At 46.2% G+C, this 18,338-nt stretch overlaps 2 protein-coding genes across 3 annotated transcripts in view; one reads left to right on the forward strand and one right to left on the reverse strand.

Moving 5' to 3' along the window:
- LOC146185731 (uncharacterized) overlaps positions 1-18,338 on the reverse strand; it is a 624,411-nt gene that overhangs the window by 304,163 nt on the left and 301,910 nt on the right. The gene's annotated exons all lie outside the window — the stretch shown is intronic.
- LOC146185732 (hemicentin-2-like) overlaps positions 1-18,338 on the forward strand; it is a 182,347-nt gene that overhangs the window by 16,010 nt on the left and 147,999 nt on the right. The window lies entirely within an intron of this gene.

Here is an 18,338-nt window from a genome sequence, read left to right on the forward strand (position 1 = left end):
TTGTTACATATATAGCATCCCGCATGTACTTATTGCGAGCTCTAAGCCGCTTCATTAAACTAGTATTACTTGCAGAAAGCATGCTCTTGCTTTCCACTCTCTCGCTTACTCTTTATGCTCTGCCGGATTCCATTTTACTCTTGGATGCTAATTAGTTTTTGTTTTTGGGAGCGGAAAACACGTGTGTAAGTAAATGCACGGTTCGGAGTGAACTGCACGGTGCTTCAGAAAAAGCGCATCACGGAAACTTGGACTTAGAAGCAATTTTTTGTCGTATTTGTAAAGTTTTTTTTTTTCTTTCACTAGATACATTCGCGCGCGTTATGTGCACCGGTAGAAAGCAGTGACTTTCTGCACACAGAGCAAACCACCGTCTGTGTAAAACGGCTCTCCGGGCAAAGTGAGGCATACACCAACGTTAAACAAAGTCACACCCTTAAAGGTGTAATTGTCCGTGTCTATAACTCGTACCCTGTAGTGGGCTCCAGAAAGGGTGCATTAAGGTACTGATGAACCCTTTTAATGGGTGCTATGCTGCTTTCCGCACCCTTTGAAGTTATGCAGCAGTATCTCAATGCATCCTTTTTAGAGGTGCGAGTTGTAAACACTTAAAAGGTGCGATTTTGCTTACGGACTAGACGCCATGTTGCAGCATGTTACAACACTTTCCGAGCAATGAGCATAAAATACCTGCAGGAGTCGTCAACTGTCGGCATCTTCGGAAGGGTATATTGCGAACGCAGAATTCATTTGCATGGATTCCGCAATTGCTTGGGCCACAACGTCAAAACTCCTGACTCTGAAAAAAGGCGGGAAAGCTCGTATATCCCCACGAAAATTTCGTCAGTGGAACAGACTCGTTTATCACGCGGTTCTATACTGCAGAGTTGGCCTGGACGTGACGCGACTGTAAAGAAGCGCAAGAAGCCCTGCGACTGCGGTAATCGATTTCGTTTTATTAAAGCTCACCTGGCGGTAACAAATCTTCTCAAGCGCTGGCTCCAATCTGGAGTTGCCTCACACTTAGTGGCACAAGACCGTTTCTGGTTGTTGGCATCTTACGGAAAGAGAATTATAATAATAAAAAGGGAGTTCGACTCCTAATTCGCCGCCTGTTCTCGACGGTTAAGCAATTGGACCGAGCCGAGGCAGGCTAATTTTCTTTTTTTTTTTTATTCGTTTAAAAGGAAATCTGCTCTCAGGCGAGCAAAGAACATGGCCCTGTCATTAGCCGCGTTCAAGAGTGGAGATCCCACGAAAGTGTTGCAATCACGTTTAATCACCCCTCGCTACTAACGTTCTTTTTAATGATTATTTTTGTTCTTCGTTCTCCCTATTGAGTCCTTCTCATTGACGATGGCAGTGCAAGGAGCACTTGGCCAAGGGTGGAGAGCCGTGTCGAAATTAAAGGAGGACTATTTGTACAGAGACTCGAGCGCAGTGTCATCCGCACGACCTTAAAAACGCTTAAGATTTGCCAGTTTTTCGCTCCCCTTTCACAGTGCGGTGCTCTAATAGACATGGTACCACTCCGTAGGCTCATTAAGATAACTAGGCTAATCACCTTTGCTGGATAGCTCTCGTTTGCTCTTCCTTACAGCCGAGTGCAGTAAACTGCAGAGGGCGTTTTATAAGAGTGGTTAGTAGAGTGGGGCAACGAGATGAGAAACTGGCCTCAGATGTATTTATTATTTTTTTTGCAGCAGAAATTAGGAAATAAATGAGATTTACAAGATTTTCATCAGTCAAGGGGGGCAATAAACAGTCGCGGAATAAATTTTAGGAAAATAAATGCGCTGGTTCGCGGATCGAACCCGGGTTCGCGGTATAGTAACTCTACTAGCTCAGTTAAACAGGGTAGCTTTTAGTAGAGGTCAGGGCGAGGCCCGATCAATCAAGTGGACGTCATGGTTAGTACATTGTGTTTAGAGGCGTGGAGGCCTTTGATTGAATGCATGTCGAGGTTGGCGTGTGGAGCACCTCTTGAGAGTGCACAGACCGTATACCAGCAGCTTCGTGGTCCGCGTATTACGAGCTTTCGTCTTGTCTTTTCCGCTTGAAAGATAAAATTAACACTCTCCTTTCACTTTATATACATTTTGCTCTTGTGGGTCGTACACGCGTTGCCATGGCCACGGAGTCAGCGGTTGTTTGTGCTACGAGCAAGCTGCTCCCGCGCGCCACTAGGCAGCAACGCGAGGAAGCGAACCACGTTACATGCTCTTTTCGGCGGACGCAGGCCAATCTGCCTCGCGACGCCGTGCCATTGTTCGCACAATGCCGGGCGCACGTTTACGCGCCGAGCCGCCACGCATGAAGAGTGAGAAGAATGCATACGCCAGACGTGGCTGGCACATCCTTAGCTCGCGGGGTCGTTTAACTTTCTCCGACGCTCCGCGCTTTTTTTTTTTGTGTGTGTGTTTGTTTGTTTGTTGCTGTTCATCGTTGTAATTGCGCTTACGAGGCTTGCCTGTGCGTGTACCTGGTCGTTAGGTGCGTTTAGATGAATGGGGGAAACGCGAGCGAGCGCCTTACGAACTGGCTATGGCTTCGTAAGAAAACAAAAAAAAAAAGAGAATAAAAATGGGAGGACAGGAAAGAATAGGGGAGGTGATATCAACGTCAGGAAACCTTGCGAGAGAGTCGGCGTGTCAAAGCCCTGCCACTTGCACGACGGTTTTCGGCGGTTGGGCGCAAATACAGGAAACGAGCTTGTGGGAGCTTCGAGTGTACTGAGGGATTTTTACTGATATTTTTTGTGTTTTAAGATTTTTCAAGGGCAGAACTGAGAGACTGCAAGTGATTTTATTCTGAGATCGCGTGTAGTCACTTTACTAAGGAAGGTCAGTAGCAAGGTCAGTAGCGCTACTTGGATGTCTACGGAACAGGGAAGATAAGCGAGGGCAGCGCTCAAGGGTAGAGCTGAGCTTCTTTCAATTAATTTGATCAGAAAAATAGCAATGTACGAGATGCAACTTCATGTCACTGAATGACTAATGAGGGGTTGGTTACTTCAGCATACACTTCCGGCTTTTGGGCTGTTTTTCTGGTGATAGTTCCAAACAGCACATCTCTCGACTTCTTGCAGTGCGGTATAGACTTTAAAAGCTGTGCAAAAAATGACAAAGAGCCTGTTCTCCCTAATCACGCACCACCCTAATCCGTGTACTGATATTACAACGCTCACGAAAAAAAAAAAAGGAGACAAATGTTCGCCAAGACGTCGTGAAACGCTTGAACGCAGAGTTTAAGCGAGGCAGGAAAAGCGTGGAACCGCTGTAGGGGCGGCCGAGAGAGCACCTTGAACAACAGCAGCAACAAGAGGTTGGCTGTGCTGGCCCTACACATATTTTGCACTCTCGGATGCGCTTCTGTAGATCGCCACTTAAAGGCAAGAGTGGAGCAAAGAACGGCTCGGGCCGACTATAGCGATGCTCACGAGGGACCAGGACAGGAAAAAAAAAATAAAATACATATATGGCGAAAGTAAATGCAAAGCAGCTCCGACTACCGTAGAGGGCTGCGGGATGGGAAGACAGCGAGTCTGGTTTGTGCTGGCGCCAGGCGCCGTTGATTTGTCCTAGCTTCATTTACGGCAAGTGCCCGGACAAACGAGGGCCTCATCACGCTTTGCTTGGGACTAAATGGGCCGTGCGGTGGCACGTTCTCAGAGGCATCGCGCCCGCGTACTGCAGTTATATGCGCGCGTGTTTGTGTGTGCGGAAGTGGGTGGGGAAGGGGAGACTCGCGACGCCGACGCGCTCCGCTCGCTTGCTTCTTCAGGGGATGCGCACACGCGCACCCGCGGCCGACTAATCTGCCGTTCGTCCACGAGCCATCGCCGCCGCGGGCCGTATATTTGCATGAGGTCCGCCCTAGCCATGCGTATGCGTGCCTACGGGCGACGGAAAGCAGCGTAGAAAAGGCGAGGGGAGGGTATGAAAGCGTTATGCCGGAACCTTTGCCTAAATGCGTGCCGGGACTACCTACGGCGTTTTCATTTTTTTTTTTTTCTTTTTTACTGCCGAGACGAAGAGGGGCGAAGAGACCGCGTGCTACGATTCGGGCGCCGTATTATAGCGGCGTTCGGGCCTTACTCCACCCTCGTCGCTTATACTGCTAGTAGTTCTTGGTGGCTTCTTCGTCATTGGTGTCGCTTTCTGCCTTATTGTTATCTTTTTTTTTTTTTTTTTTTGCACGTTCACAGCTGTGGTGCCAGCGATGAACTGAATACCGCAGCAGTCTTTAAGATTGTTGTTATTTTGCCTCTAAGGCACGCGCCACACTTGGCATCCTTTTTGGTCCCTCTAATTTGTGCGCAGAAATATTTAGGAAGTCTCGTTCACTGTCTCGTCTGTCAGCGGTGCCAGGAGTACGAAATGCAGGCATACTTGCTACGGCAAAAATGAAGCACGTGAAAACGGGGGCCCGTCCATGCAGGGCCCCCGCGTTGATAGCTGCGTTAGGGCAACTGCGCGCAAGCGCCCTCCAGAGATTGGTCTGGGCGAGTGGATACCATTTCTCCACGAACACGGCCCTTCACATAGCAGAAAAAAAAAAAAAAAAAAAAATAATGAAGTCTCCTCAGAGCACGCGACTCAGGGTGGCTTGTGCGCCGAAGAAAATAAAGTCAGGTTTCACTGACAGGATTGGAGTCGGAGTCGGCAACCACGACGGTATGCGCGCAAGGTCTGGGGTTGTCAATTTGCCAGTGTGCTTCAGTGACGGCCTGAAGCACTCATCAACGAACGGCCTTGCGCCCGCAACTTGCACAGGCGCGTTACGCAAATTCCGCCCCCGGGAAGTTAGGTAAGGAGACCCCAAAAGGACACGAAGACAGCTGTACCGAGCTTAGTGCATATCACTTTCTTCTTATTGTTTTTCTTCGGGTGCCGCTCAGCGTTCTTTACGTTTTCATTACGACAAGGCGTCGAGGGGCAAATCATAAGGGGTATATCGTCACTCTATTGCTCTTCCCAAAGAGTTGCACTCAAAGGTTCTCGTCGTATTGCAGCGCTGGTCGCTGACACGTCTGTCCTGACTGCGTCGAGGCTGACGTCACAACTTCGAGTGTCGTTCTGCCAAAGCGTGTTACCCGCGTGTAGGCCGCCGAGTTCAGACTAAAAGAAGTGGGAAACAAGAGGGAAATACGCGGGGGAAAACGGGAAGGTGAGCCCGAAGTGCGACGAGATGAGTGCTGTGGGCCTTATTATTTTCTTTTTTTTTTTTTACTCATATTTGTTCTTGCTAGACAACCGCTCGCCTCGCACTTGTCGCTTTGCAGTGAGGACCGATCGCACGTGCCCGCGGGACAGTTAATAATTTATGCGTCCTGGCTGGATTTGCCCACTTCATTATGCATGCCTCTGCTTGGAAGCGGAAACGCTGCAACACTCGGCAGAGGGGACACGTGCTTGCGTGCGCCATGTACGCGAAGAGCCAGAAGTGCCTCCTCTGAAGTGGCAACTTCGTCTCGAATAAATGGAAAAATAGAAAGCGTGTAGAGGAAGTAAATATGCTGAGAGTCGAACTAGCGGGAAACACAGAGGTGTAGGTGCGCAATCACGAAGCTTGACAGAACGAAGCAAGGCAAGAAAAACAAAGGAGCGTTTTTTTTTTTTTTTTTTGCAAATGCTTTTCTATGCGCATAATATTCGTTCCCCGCATGACTATACATTTGGGAGAATAAGCACGCGTTGATGGATGTCCGATTCGAGGGAGCGCGGTTCCGCAATTCGATTGCCCGAGGACGCTCTTCATGGGCAGAGGGCGTGTTTCATCGGACTCGAAAACGTATCCACGCATTGAAGAACGTCTATGTACCGGTTATACATATTCGTCCGTCGGCGATGGCTACTGGGCATGGAAAAGTGTTTGACTATTTTCAAGCGCGCAACATCTGTGCTTCAGACAGGTCTTTTGAAAAGTTCTAACAACGCCTGAAGTCAATCATGGGTTCGATATCCTCGCTTCATTGGTGGTTCTTTCTGCCTCCTACGAGTGAGCAAAACGATTCTGTACATGTTTGTGTTTACTGATGCCACTCCCCCAAACAGACAATGACAGAAAACGCAGCCAATAGAAGCTGATTCTGAACTGTACAATTTACTACGTGAATAAACCGAAGCACGCCGCACAGTCCATTTGCTTATGCTTGTGTTTTCATAGAGCATATACAGGAGTTAGTATCGTTGTTTTATCTTTGGTCACAATAAGTGACCTTGCGGATCGGAGTGATATAGTCTCCTCACTGGGTGGTATTTATTTTGAGGCTTCCTACTTGTGTGTAATGCGCTGTTCCTGGCGCGTATCTTTACTGGCCGTACAAAGTACAGGGCGCTCGCTCTAGGGACACTTCCGGTTTAAGCAGCAGCACAAAGAGCAACAGTATCACGCGGCTCTGCGCTCGCGTGAGTTTCGAAAACGCGTGTTTTCAGCAGCTTCCCTCATAAAACCTTCCCTCGACGGAGAGGAACAGCCAGCGCAACACATTTTCCTTTTCTTTCCCGCTTTGCGCGAAAAAAGACAAAAACAAAAAACAGCGCGCGCGTATGAAGAATGTCGGCTTGTTTCCCCAACTCTGCAGCCGTGAAAGTCAGAAGAGTTGAAGCCGTCTCGCGACGGGCATATGCGCCGAGCGCTCACCTTCCTTTGAACAACATCCGCGCCAAGAGCGCGCATAGCGCCTCATCATCATGCGTGTGTACGGTCTCTCTTCAACCTCCGCTGTTCTCCTCGCGGATCCAAAGCACCAAACTACGGACAACAAACAAGCGCGCGCGCCAATAGCTGCCGCTGGCTTCATCTTGCTCCTCTGCTGTGGATTTACGGCTCGCCCGAGCCGTGCGCAGGAGGGGAAAAAAGAAGAGCGGCGCGTGTGTGTACTGCGTGCCCCGCGGGTGCCGCCAAGAGAAGCCAAACAAGTGGCCGCTGTTGCGACGTTGGGCATGCAGTACATAGACGAAGAGACGCGTAGTTGCCGGCGGCCCGCCGCTGGGAAAACATTCGTTAGCCATATTCTCCGACGAGGCAGGCGGCCGAGCAGCGCAAAGCCAAGCCGAGAAACACCCGGAATTTCCCCCACGTCTTGGTGTGGCAGCAGAAAACCACACGCGCGCCAAGAGAGCTTCAGCGGCGTGCGTGGCACCGGCGTCGTCGACGCTGGCGGCCGCCGGCACGCGCCACAACCGCCTGGGGGCTGCCCGGCGCGACTAGGCGGAGAAAAACTGGGTCTCTGCTATTTCGGCGTCTCCCGTCGCGGCAGTTTGACACTTCTTTTCGTTATTTCTATCTCGCTCTTACCGTTCCCTTACTCCTCGCTTCCGAAACTGTGCCCCAGCGGTGAGGAGGCGTGGTGAGAACGGATGTTTGCTTTTAACTCTTTGTCCCTCTCTGTCTGTCTGGCTGCGACCGACGGTTCTCCGGGTGCCCTCCTCAGTGCTGGAGACCGGGCTATTCCTGCTGCTCGGCGCTGTCCTCTCCTCCTGCCGACGCCGCCAGGAACCCTTCCTTCCTTTCTCCTCATCCGCCGTCTCGCCGGTGTAGTTCGCGCCTTCAGCCCGGAACCTGCGCCTGAAGTGTTGCTCGGAGCGGTGCAAGCCTGCTACCCTCCCCCTCTTCCACATGTATATATTTGCGCCAACTTTACAAAGTGGCTCGCGCACGCGGCATGTCTCGAAAAACGTGCCGCCATTGCCCGTCCGGCGTGCAAGGAAACCAGAGTCAGCGAGGCCGCCCCTGCCCTCTTATCGGCTGGCGTTAAAGAAGGATGCTTACGTGTTCATTGTTATCGCCAAGTTTTAAGCTTGGCGTCATGAGGCGCCATCTGACTGTATATATACTTCTTTGAAACCGAACTGCATTATTAAAAATGCGCAGAAAAAAAAAGACACGGAGAAGAAAAACAAAGAATGAATGAGGCCCAACAGAGTGCGAAGCAAGAATCGCACACCTCGCTGATCAATTCTGCCAATCACCGCGCGCTTATTTCCTATCGCTAACAACACAACATAACACAACACAAAAATCAACTGCAGGATGGCTGGAATTGACGCTCAGGTGATTGCATGAAGAGCAAGTATAGCTTATGAAACGTCTTATAATCAGAGGATGCCCTGCTCGCAGCCGCACGTAACGCGTATCGTAAATTGCGTTTTATCGTAATTTTTGGACGCTTCAATCATTCGATGCGATTTGTAACTGTCGGTATCCAATCATTTTGCCATAATTACTTGCTAGTAATCTTTCGCATATATGTTTTTTTTTTTTTTTTTTGAAGTCGTAACTTCGAGAACCTGAAGCTGAACACTGGAGCAGCAGAGAATTACTCTCGTGTTAAAGAACGACAATGTTTGAGCCGTACAAGCCGCGCGTATGAGGATATCGGCACGTATAAGCACAAGCGAAGGGCTTGCATTTTTATGATATGTCGCGCTTTGCATTGCACCACAACGGCACAAAGCAAAATCCTGCTTAGTAAACTTTGACTCCGCCCCTTCGGGTTCGCTAACAACAGCAAATTGTAAAGCGCTTACGTGACTTCGAGGTGCACGAACAATTGACGTTTTCGTGCTAAAGATTGACACATGCTTCCGCTTAGTGCATCAAAATACTCTTCACCGTCGCTGCTCACGTGTATTCAAGAGATGAGGAAAATGCCAAACAGAACTTAGAAAAACAACTGATTGTCAACAGCTCATAATTAAATTTTGTAAAAATTTATTGCAACAAACTATAAATCAGCAGACTGCCCCACCTTCATTCTCGTCCGTGCATATTTCTGTTATGCTACGAAGTTTACGGGTGTAATTGATCGCTGAACAAGCCATTGTAGTTGTACCGTTTCGTTTTTTCTCGAAATGTGTAGAAGGCTGCTCGCATTCAGCTTTTGCTTTTGTGTACACATTTATATAGCAGCAAAAAAGGAGCGTCGAACATTGCACTGCCATGCCAAACAGAGAAAGCGGTCGGTACTGACACAAATCATGTTCTTCACAATAGGGATACCAAATCATTATTTTGACACTGCAGCCCAAATTGAATGCAAATGAAAGCGCAATTGAAGGTGGGGAGAAACGCACTATGATAACTACATATCCCATCCCCCTGTTCCTTCTCAAGCTAATAAAAAAAAGAACAAAGAAGTGACCTCTATCCGCAGGAAAACCGAAGAGGTCCACGGCGCCCATAAGAGGAGGATGGCTTGCTTATGCACGAAAGCTCCAACATCAAAACGGAAGTGATAAACGCTTGTTTGAGCTTTGTCCCGCGCGCAAGTCCCCAAAGTTTCCGAAGCAAGGCCCCGAATCATTTCTTTATGCGCGGCCTGGAGCGTGCTCCGAAGCTCTACGTGTGCGGTTGCGGGAAACGTGAAGGGGCAACATTAACGTAGAGCGAGTTGCCTTTGAGAGCACGCCTTCTCGCAAAACATGGACGTTAGCTCATGTACACTCATGCACTCACTCACGCACACAGTTCCCTCGTGAGTTTGGCCGCAATGCTGGAAAACTCGCCCACTACCACACTTGTACGCGCGGGACGTGGGTACGGAAGGCAGGGAGAGTAACCGTTCTCCACTTTATCACTGAAAATACAGAGGGAATCACATTTGTCTCGTGAGCGCGTTCCCCTGCAGAAGCGTCGTGAGGCACGGATGGAGCCAGCGAACGTGTCCCCCTCCGCGTCGCACCAATTTGGGGTCATTAGGCTGGGGCGGCTGCCGAAGCCGTTGAATTTCTTTTTATGCAACAAAAACAGTCCCTCTGTTTCCCTCTCACCCCCGGTTTCGTGTTCTTCTTCGCATTCTTCCGGACTATGCCTTGTTTTCATTCGTTTTCGTCTTTCACGTCGTCTTTCCGGTGCCGCAGAATGAAGCGAACTGACCCGCCTCGAAACATTGACAGTTTAAGTGAACTGTGAAGAAAAATAGAAAAGAACAAAGCAAAATGAGGAGATAAACGATTCCAGCCATGTGTCCTGAAGGCTATAGATATGTTGGAATAAACACTGCGGATCAAGATTGAAGTCAATTCATTAATTTGTACGCGAGATTGGCAAAAAGTGGCAAATTTCTTCCTGCCGAACTCATCACCGTACACAGTCTCCCCCCCCCCCCCCCCCCCCCCAATACAACCACCACCACCGCACACAGGGGCATATACATCATTGGTCTTCCATTTAATTTTCTCTTCTCTCCTTAATTCCTCCTTCTTCTTTTCCTATATACCCCGCGACAGTATCTCTGATGCCATGTCCCGAGGTTTTCGTTGGTAAGCTAAGATATCGGTGTTCGGAAAAAGGGAACGGGGGCGGACGCGTTCCCCAGAGCGGGTGTCAGGGGCCTCGCCGCGGCGCGTTATATCCTCCGCGGTGGCCCTTTTAATAGGTTCGCCGTTTTCCTGGGGCGTTATACAGATTATCAGGCGCGATATTTCCCCTGCTGCCGAGTCCTCGGGGTTTCCCGATCTCATCCCCGGAGTCTCTCTCATCGACCTCTAACCCCCTAACCAAGTAGAAGCTATAGAAGTAGAAGATATATATATATATATATATATATATATATATATATATATATATATATATATATATATATATATATATATATATATATTATATATATATATAATATATATATATATATATATACCGGGTGTCCCAGCTAACTTGAACCAAGGGTTACAAAATAATATATTTGAGGTAGGTCAGTGAAACCATTCGCATACAACTGCCAGCCTGTTTGCGCACTACAGGCAATTTTTTGTTTTGCAATTACTTAATTAGCTAATTACGTTAATTTTTCTAATTTATTAAATATCGAATTTAGACCAAAAATGTGAATTGGAAAGTTGTAGAGCACCTTCAGAAACCCCCATTCCATTAATTGCGATAAAGAAAGTCTCACGTGTATCTTTTTTTCCGAGCTCAGAAGAAAGCCCGCGAAATACAAATAATACCACGTGACAAGCGCATTTGTTCGCCGCGATTGTGGTGCTCTCAGTCGTGGTTTGAGCGAACGAAATCAGCTGCGGCCGTGACACGATGGTGCAGTTGCAGCGGCAGGCAGAAATGTTGGCGATGGTTCGAGCGAGCTCGAGCTCGCCCGTCGCCACCGCGATTTTGGCCAGGCCTGCGCACCGCAGCAGCCTATATCGCGACAGGCGGATGGCGATAAAGAACCAGCAAATGAAGGTGCAGCGCTAATTTTAGTCGAGTCCCATGATGTCATCTCGCCCCTTTACCCAAGCCTGTATGCGCAGATTCAGTGGCTGATACCTTATCGCTCATCCGTTTGTCGTGACGTTCGCTGATGGGAGAGAAGGAGGCCTTGTTTGAATCTCGGTGGTGTCGGCTCGCCGCTCTCGCTGCTACTTGCACGGTCACGTGGGCCGGCTGTCTGACGCATATCGGCCTGCCGCTTTAACTGGGCCAAGAAGACACGGCCGCAGCTAATTTAGTTCGCTCAAACCACGACTGAGAGCACCACAATCGCGGCGCACAAATGCACTAGTCACGTGGTATTATTTGTATTTCGCGGGCTTTTTCTGAGCCCAGAAAAAAAGATACACGTGATACTTTCTTTATCGCGATTAATGGAATGGGGGTTTCTGAAGGTGCTCTTCAACTTTCCAATTCACATTTTTGGTCTAAAGTGGATATTTAATAAATTAGAAAAATTAACATAATTAGTTAATTAAGTAATTGCAAAACAAAAAATTGCCTGTAGTGCGCAAGGGGGCAATTGGTTTCACTGACCTACCTCAAATATATTATTTTGTACCCCTTGGTTCAAGTTAGCTGGGACACCCGGTATATATATATATATATATATATATATATATATATATATATATATATATATATATATATATATATATATATATAGTATGTTCAAAGAGTCACATTGTAAAACTTTAAACATTTATTTCGACGTTTCGGTCGTAGCACGACCATTCTTAAGAAGAGTCGAAATAAATGTTTTAGGTTTTTCAATGTGACTCTTTGAACATGCTACTTTTAATCAGTAGCCTTGAAACGCGTATGATATCGCTAATATATATATATTGGTGTGTGTGTGTGTGTGTGTTCTAATTTTTATTTACCCCAGTTCGCCGTACTCGTTGTTTGTTACCATCTTTACTCATTTTACTTTACTGCGCGAGACAACAATGCTGAGAGGATAGTAGCCGGAGGCATATATTCAGGACCGGGGCTGCCACTCATTGTTTGTTGGCTTCGTGTTACGTAGAATGAGTCTAGAGGCATTTACTGCTAATAAGACTAGCCACGTACTACCATTTTGCTAAAGCCTGTGCTGCCCCGTGGGGAAGATAATTTATTTCAAGGCGATTTTTGTCCCGTGTAGACACTGCGCGCATTTTCCAGATCTGATCCCTCTTTGCAGTCATCGTCCTATGGCCTGCCTTTGTTTAACCACACCAGCCGATAACCACCACTTCCAATTATCGGCACTTGCATTTCGGAATACTTGGAAATTGTCGCCGCGCCTGTGAGCGGCAACAGCGACGCGCAAGTGGCACTGAAGTCTTCGATGCTTTGATGCGCCGCGGGATCTTTCTCCGGTTTGTTTTTGTTCAAAGCGTTTCCGCCATTGCTTGCTTCAAGAGAGCTCATACCATACCGGTTGTCATACCAGTTGAACGTTCTATGCAAAGAAAGCATCAAGCCTCGACATTCTGACTCTCTCGTAAAACCGACTGTGCAGCCGCCTTCGAAATAGGGACAAACTACTCAAGATGTAATGGACAAAGGCAGCGTTCGAGGCGCCTCTAGGTAGCCGGCTGGCCCATATAGACTTTTAGTTTACCGATGCCGCTTACCGCTAGCGCGCCCCCTCAGCACAGCACGTGCTGATTGGTCCCTACGTGCGGAGTCCGCTGGAATTTGACTGCCGCCCTTGGGGTGATCTGCACATGCGTACTGGCGCTCGCGCGGTAGTGGTGCACGGTGGCGGTAAGCGGTTTGCGCTAGACTAAAAGTGACGCTAGGGGCTGACGGTAACTAACGTCCAGCAACTGCCTCCGTGTTTTGGGCAATTTTAAGCGACAGATTAAAATTACTCATGTAGGTTATGCAGCTCGTTCGGTAGAAAAGTCGTCGTAGTAGTAGTGGTCGGCATCGCTTGACGAAAATAATCGGGAGCTGGGTTTAAAAAAAAAAAAAGAAAAACACGTCATGATAAGTTAGGGTTAAAGTGACTGATTATTGATTACTGTGTGATAGACGATGACGACCTAATGATATCATTGTCATTAATTAATAAATAAAAATCTGAAAAAGAATGCAAAAAGGGGGTCTCAAAGGTGTCAAAATTCTCAGGATGCATAGTCAATGCTTGATTATGCTAATTAAGAAAATTCAAGGTGTGTAATAGGTATAATAATTGAACTAAGAGAAAAATTAAGGAAAAATGCGTTCAAAGGCGTCAAACTGCTCAGAATGTTTTGTGATGCTAAGTACTGCTGCTTAAAAAAAAAAAAAAAAAAAAATCAAATAATAAAACAAAAATTTATAAAAAATAGAACGTGAGAAGCATCATCCGTGCTTGTGAAACGCTATCGCGTCGTTCTCTTAAGTTTCCTTAAATTAAGCTTAAGTCTTCTCCTAATATTTTTTTTGTTTCGGAACTGATGTCAGGTACGATGCTCACAGGTATTTTGCAAACTAAGCTTCCCGTCTTTAGAATGTTAGCCCAAAGGGCATTTCGGCGTGTCCCCCCCCCCCCCCCCTCCCTCCTCCTTCTTTCTGGCTGCACGTGTTTTACCGTTATGCGTTAATGAAGTAACAAGGCGTCTTTTATATTGCAATTAAGTGGTAAGTACGACTTTAGATACACATGAAACTGCTTTGTACAGGAGGTATCCAGGTGACCTCACAGCCGACATTTTGTGGTGCAGAGCACAGCTTGAGCAGTCGATCTGGCGGTACGACTATTAGATATGCCCGCAACCTTTCATCTTGCTACATGGTCCACAATATTGCGATCACTGTAACGGATGTGCACATTTCTATATCGGGCAGCGATTAATCGCATAATAGCGAGGAAATAGACGCCTGTAGCGGGCCCCTATGTTATCTATGTTAGATATTTGATGACGTCCAAGTGTGATACCACAGAAATAATAATAAAAAAAAAAGAATTGAGAGCGACCAGCACAAAAGAGAGACGCCTCCACCCTTTCAAGCGATGAAAAATTGATCGGATTTACTTCTCACGAATACTGAGGGTTTAAAGAAGCGGGCGCTGAAAAATAACTTCGCACGCACAGGTCACGCTGAAAACTACGACGTCAGACCGCAACTCAGAACGCCAAGAGTTTTGCATGCGCTTGACCGCTAAAAAAAAAAAAAAAAAAAAAAAAAAAAAAAAAAAAAAAAAAAAAATGTCGCATCGCTGCAGCTATAGGCGACTCACGGGCGTCTCGAAAACCGCTGCGGGGCATTTTTTCCTTCTTTGTCATCACCTTCGCTCGTGATAGATGTGCGGCTCGGGCGAAAGCGGCTTCGCACTATTCCACACCTCCCAAAACGGTTTCAAAAAAAAAAAAAAAAAGGGGGGAAGGGAGGGGGGGGGGGGGGGTGATCGACGTTGGAAGAGCGCGCGATTAGAACGAGGTGAACTGACTGTGGAAGCAAGGAGTCGACGTTAGGGTGGGGCGGTGCCCGGCGAGAGCGCACGACGCTTTATAGCCACCTTCGTCGCCGATCCGGAGTGACGCGAAATAAAGTGAAAAAAAAAAAAAAAAAAAAAGTGGCCGCGCACATAATTATCGGGACTCGCTGGCGCCCGAGGGAGGTGCTTAATAACTTGGCGGTGACGTGTCGCTGCTGAAAAATCATATCCTTCCCTTCCTTCCTTCTTCGCTAAAAGGTGAAAATTAGAAGCAGGGCCTTGCGGAGAACGGGGAGTGTGCGTATATGTCTGTGTGTGCGTTCGTGGCCTGGTCGCACGCTTGTGACTCCTCAAGGAGAACTGACGGGAATGTTCAAGAAGCAGAACAATCGATATAATTAATTCCGCTTCCGACGTGCTCACCTGCTCTCGCCAACGTCCTGACGTTCTTCCTTTCCCCGGAAGCTATGTGCTATAATGTGTTCTTTTTTTTTTTTTTTTTGATCAGCTTTAAGATTTGAATAGCTTTAAAACAAACTCCTAAAGCATTCATTCGGGAGGTTTAGGCGGCCTGTACGTGTGATCCGCATATTTGTTTGTCTTACTCTTCTTACGCTTATTTCAGTTCGCAGAAAGTGAGGGGAGGGGCTCTCTGGCGTAGGCATCTTGTGTGTTTAAAAGAAACTGAATTAGAAACGTCCTTTCGAACACCTTTGTTATAATTTTCTATCAGTCTCCGCCGTAGTTCCAGCTAGGGCTGGCAGTTATGTATATCGATACGTAAAAAATAAATCTGCCCCCGTGTTCCGAGTGTCCTACCACGAAAATTTTAATCAAGCCTTTAAATTGCGGCAATGTGAACCTTCTCCAACAATCGACCGAATCGCTCGCGTAAAGTGAATAATAATAATAATAATAATAATAATAATAATAATAATAATAATAATAATAATAATAATAATAATAATAATAATAATAATAATAATAATAATAATAATAATAATAATAATACCTTTATTTTTTCATCATATCCTGGCGGATATTCCAAGTTTCAATCGAAGAGCATTTGCTAACGAGCAATGGCCCAAGAAAACTCAAAAATATTTGAAGTGGACTCGAGGATTTATTACTGCACTTCGACGATACGACCTTTACCCTTTACCTCTTGGGTTGTCCTGAAAATCTTTGTAATCGCCCACACAAACATAGCAGTCGGTCAACGTTTCATAAACATTTACCTTATTGTGCGTTTTCTACGAGATATTTACTATGGTAATCGCCAAAACCTAAGTCGCCTGAAGGAGCAGGTAGGCTTTCACAAAGGCAAATATACCGTATCCAAACTATCAATCACGTGACATAAAAATGCGCAGAATGTAACAAAGCCCTACATATAGGTCTTTATATATATATAGCGAAGTGTACGCTTCATTTAAAGAAACTTTTATTGGACTCGACGTTTCGACCAGAAGCTCGAAACGTTGAGTCCAATAAATGTTTCTGTAAGTGAAGCGTACACTTCGCTTTATAGTTTTTTAAAGCGGCCTAGTACGTTAAATGTTATATATATGTGTGTGTGTGAAGGAAACAAGCCAACAGTCGGCGAGGCCAAAGAAAGTATTGGGGATTATGTTTTATGTCTTTTTTTAAATTTTTAATTGGATAATCACAGCTGTGATTATCCGATTATATATTTAAAAAAAGACATAAAACATGATCCCCAATGGTTTCCTTGGCCTCGCCGACTGTTGGCTCGTTTCCTTCATGTAATATAACGAGCACCCTCATTTCCCCTTCATATATATATATATATATATATATATATATATATATGACAAAACGTATGACTCAGTCGAAATTTGCTCCATAGTCCCCAATACAGAGAGTAATAAAATATATATATATAACGGATGACGTTTGGCAGAGACAGTGTTATTCACCGTGCGTGCTTGCAGGAATTATTCAGATACCTGGATTGGAAACAGGCAGTATAATACCTACATTGCCTTACTAAGTAGGATATATTGCAAAGCATGATCAATGTCCGAGGCAAAGCAGAATGGTCGGTCGAAAATCAATATACAGAAAAATAATGTAATACTCAGCAGTCTCGGAAAGGATTCGCTGTTAACGATAGGTTGCGAGGCCTTAGGGGTCAATAAAAAGGCTGCATCTACTTAGGACAGTTAGCGCCGAGATTCTAACCCCGAGAATGAAATAATATACGAACTAGAATGGGCAGCAGGGTCGCCGGCAGTTTCTCTGAGACCGTGACTGGTAGTTTACTGGCATCATTTAACAATATGCGTCAGTTCCATCCTTCCGTTAATATTTATTAGGGCAAAATATGGAGGCTAACGAAAATTATTCTGCTTAACGGGACAGTGCTGCATAGCCCTATACCTATACATGTATTTCAGTCTAAGTTTCGGACCAGTTTTCGTCGGTTCTGATATGGCTAGAGCGTTTCATCATCATCAGCCTGATTATACCCACTGCAGGGCAAAGGCCTCTCCCATATTTCTCCACTTAACCCGGTTCTGTGCTAGCTGCATCCACTTGACCCCTGCGAACTTCTTAATCTCATCCGCCCACCTAACTTTCTGCCGCCCCTAGAACGCTACAGCCGCTCCTAGAAACGCTAGAGCGTTTACGTTGGTATAATTGAAATCAGCTCTTCGAGCTCTTTTTGCTGAACTCGAAAAATCGCTTAATAAAAGCGGCTTTTTCTTTTTTTTTTGCTCCTAGCGAAAACATCCAATTTCAAAGCGAAAGGGCAACAGAATGACATCCAATAATCTTAATAATTGCAGCTCAGTACGGTTGTCCAGAACTGAAAAAAAAAAAAGGGAAAAAAAAAGGGGGGGGGGGGGGGAGGGGGGGGGGCTCTTGTGTTTGAAGAAAAAAAACTGTTCAATGAATTTCTGCTTTGATAATTTCTGCTAATTGGCCCTAAATTATTAAAAATAACTGACCCTCAATCAAACACGCAATAAAATATTTGCTTGTATATGATTGCAGCTGGTTGCTGCCAGGTAGTCATCGCCGCGCTCGCAACGTTTTTTTGTTTATTTTCTGAATTTTTGCTCGTCCACTTTTGTGAGGAGCAGTGCGGCCCATTCGACAAAGTAGTCATCGCTGGGCAACTTCAAAGAGACCTTAAGTCAAGCACATATCATCCAGTTGAAATTCCATATGACACGAAAATTTCCACTCTGGTAATTCAGCCATCATTAGAGGTGACCACGACATTTTTCCCGGATACTTTCAGCGTCTGAACGGTCATATAGGAACTTCCTTTGCAGCACGCCACGGAACGAAACTCTTGAAGACTAAGAAAACATTTTTTTTTTCTACCTCAAGGAGTGTATAGCTTCAGTCAGTGATCCACTTTTTTCTTGTGTGTGTGCTTCCGACCATGACAGCATCAAAAAACAAAAAACAAAACAAAACGCCGTGGACGCCAGCCACTATATAAATACCTCGAGCCCGCGGGCAGCGTAGAATTCAGCAGCGTGATGGTCGACATCGACTGCTGATTAGCGCATAATGAAGGCGTTCAGAAAGCACTTCCTTACATTAATAACTCCAAACTCGACTCCCAGAGCCAAAAGAAACACTATACTGCTGGTGAAATCCTGTTGAATCAAGACAAGAGCAAAAAAAAACGCGCTTCGGCTAAACAACGTAGCGTTACGAGCGACATTTG

This window comes from Amblyomma maculatum, chromosome 6 (assembly GCF_055883805.1).
Source record: "Amblyomma maculatum isolate TAMU_Amacu chromosome 6, ASM5588380v1, whole genome shotgun sequence".
NCBI classification, from domain to species: domain Eukaryota; kingdom Metazoa; phylum Arthropoda; class Arachnida; order Ixodida; family Ixodidae; genus Amblyomma; species Amblyomma maculatum.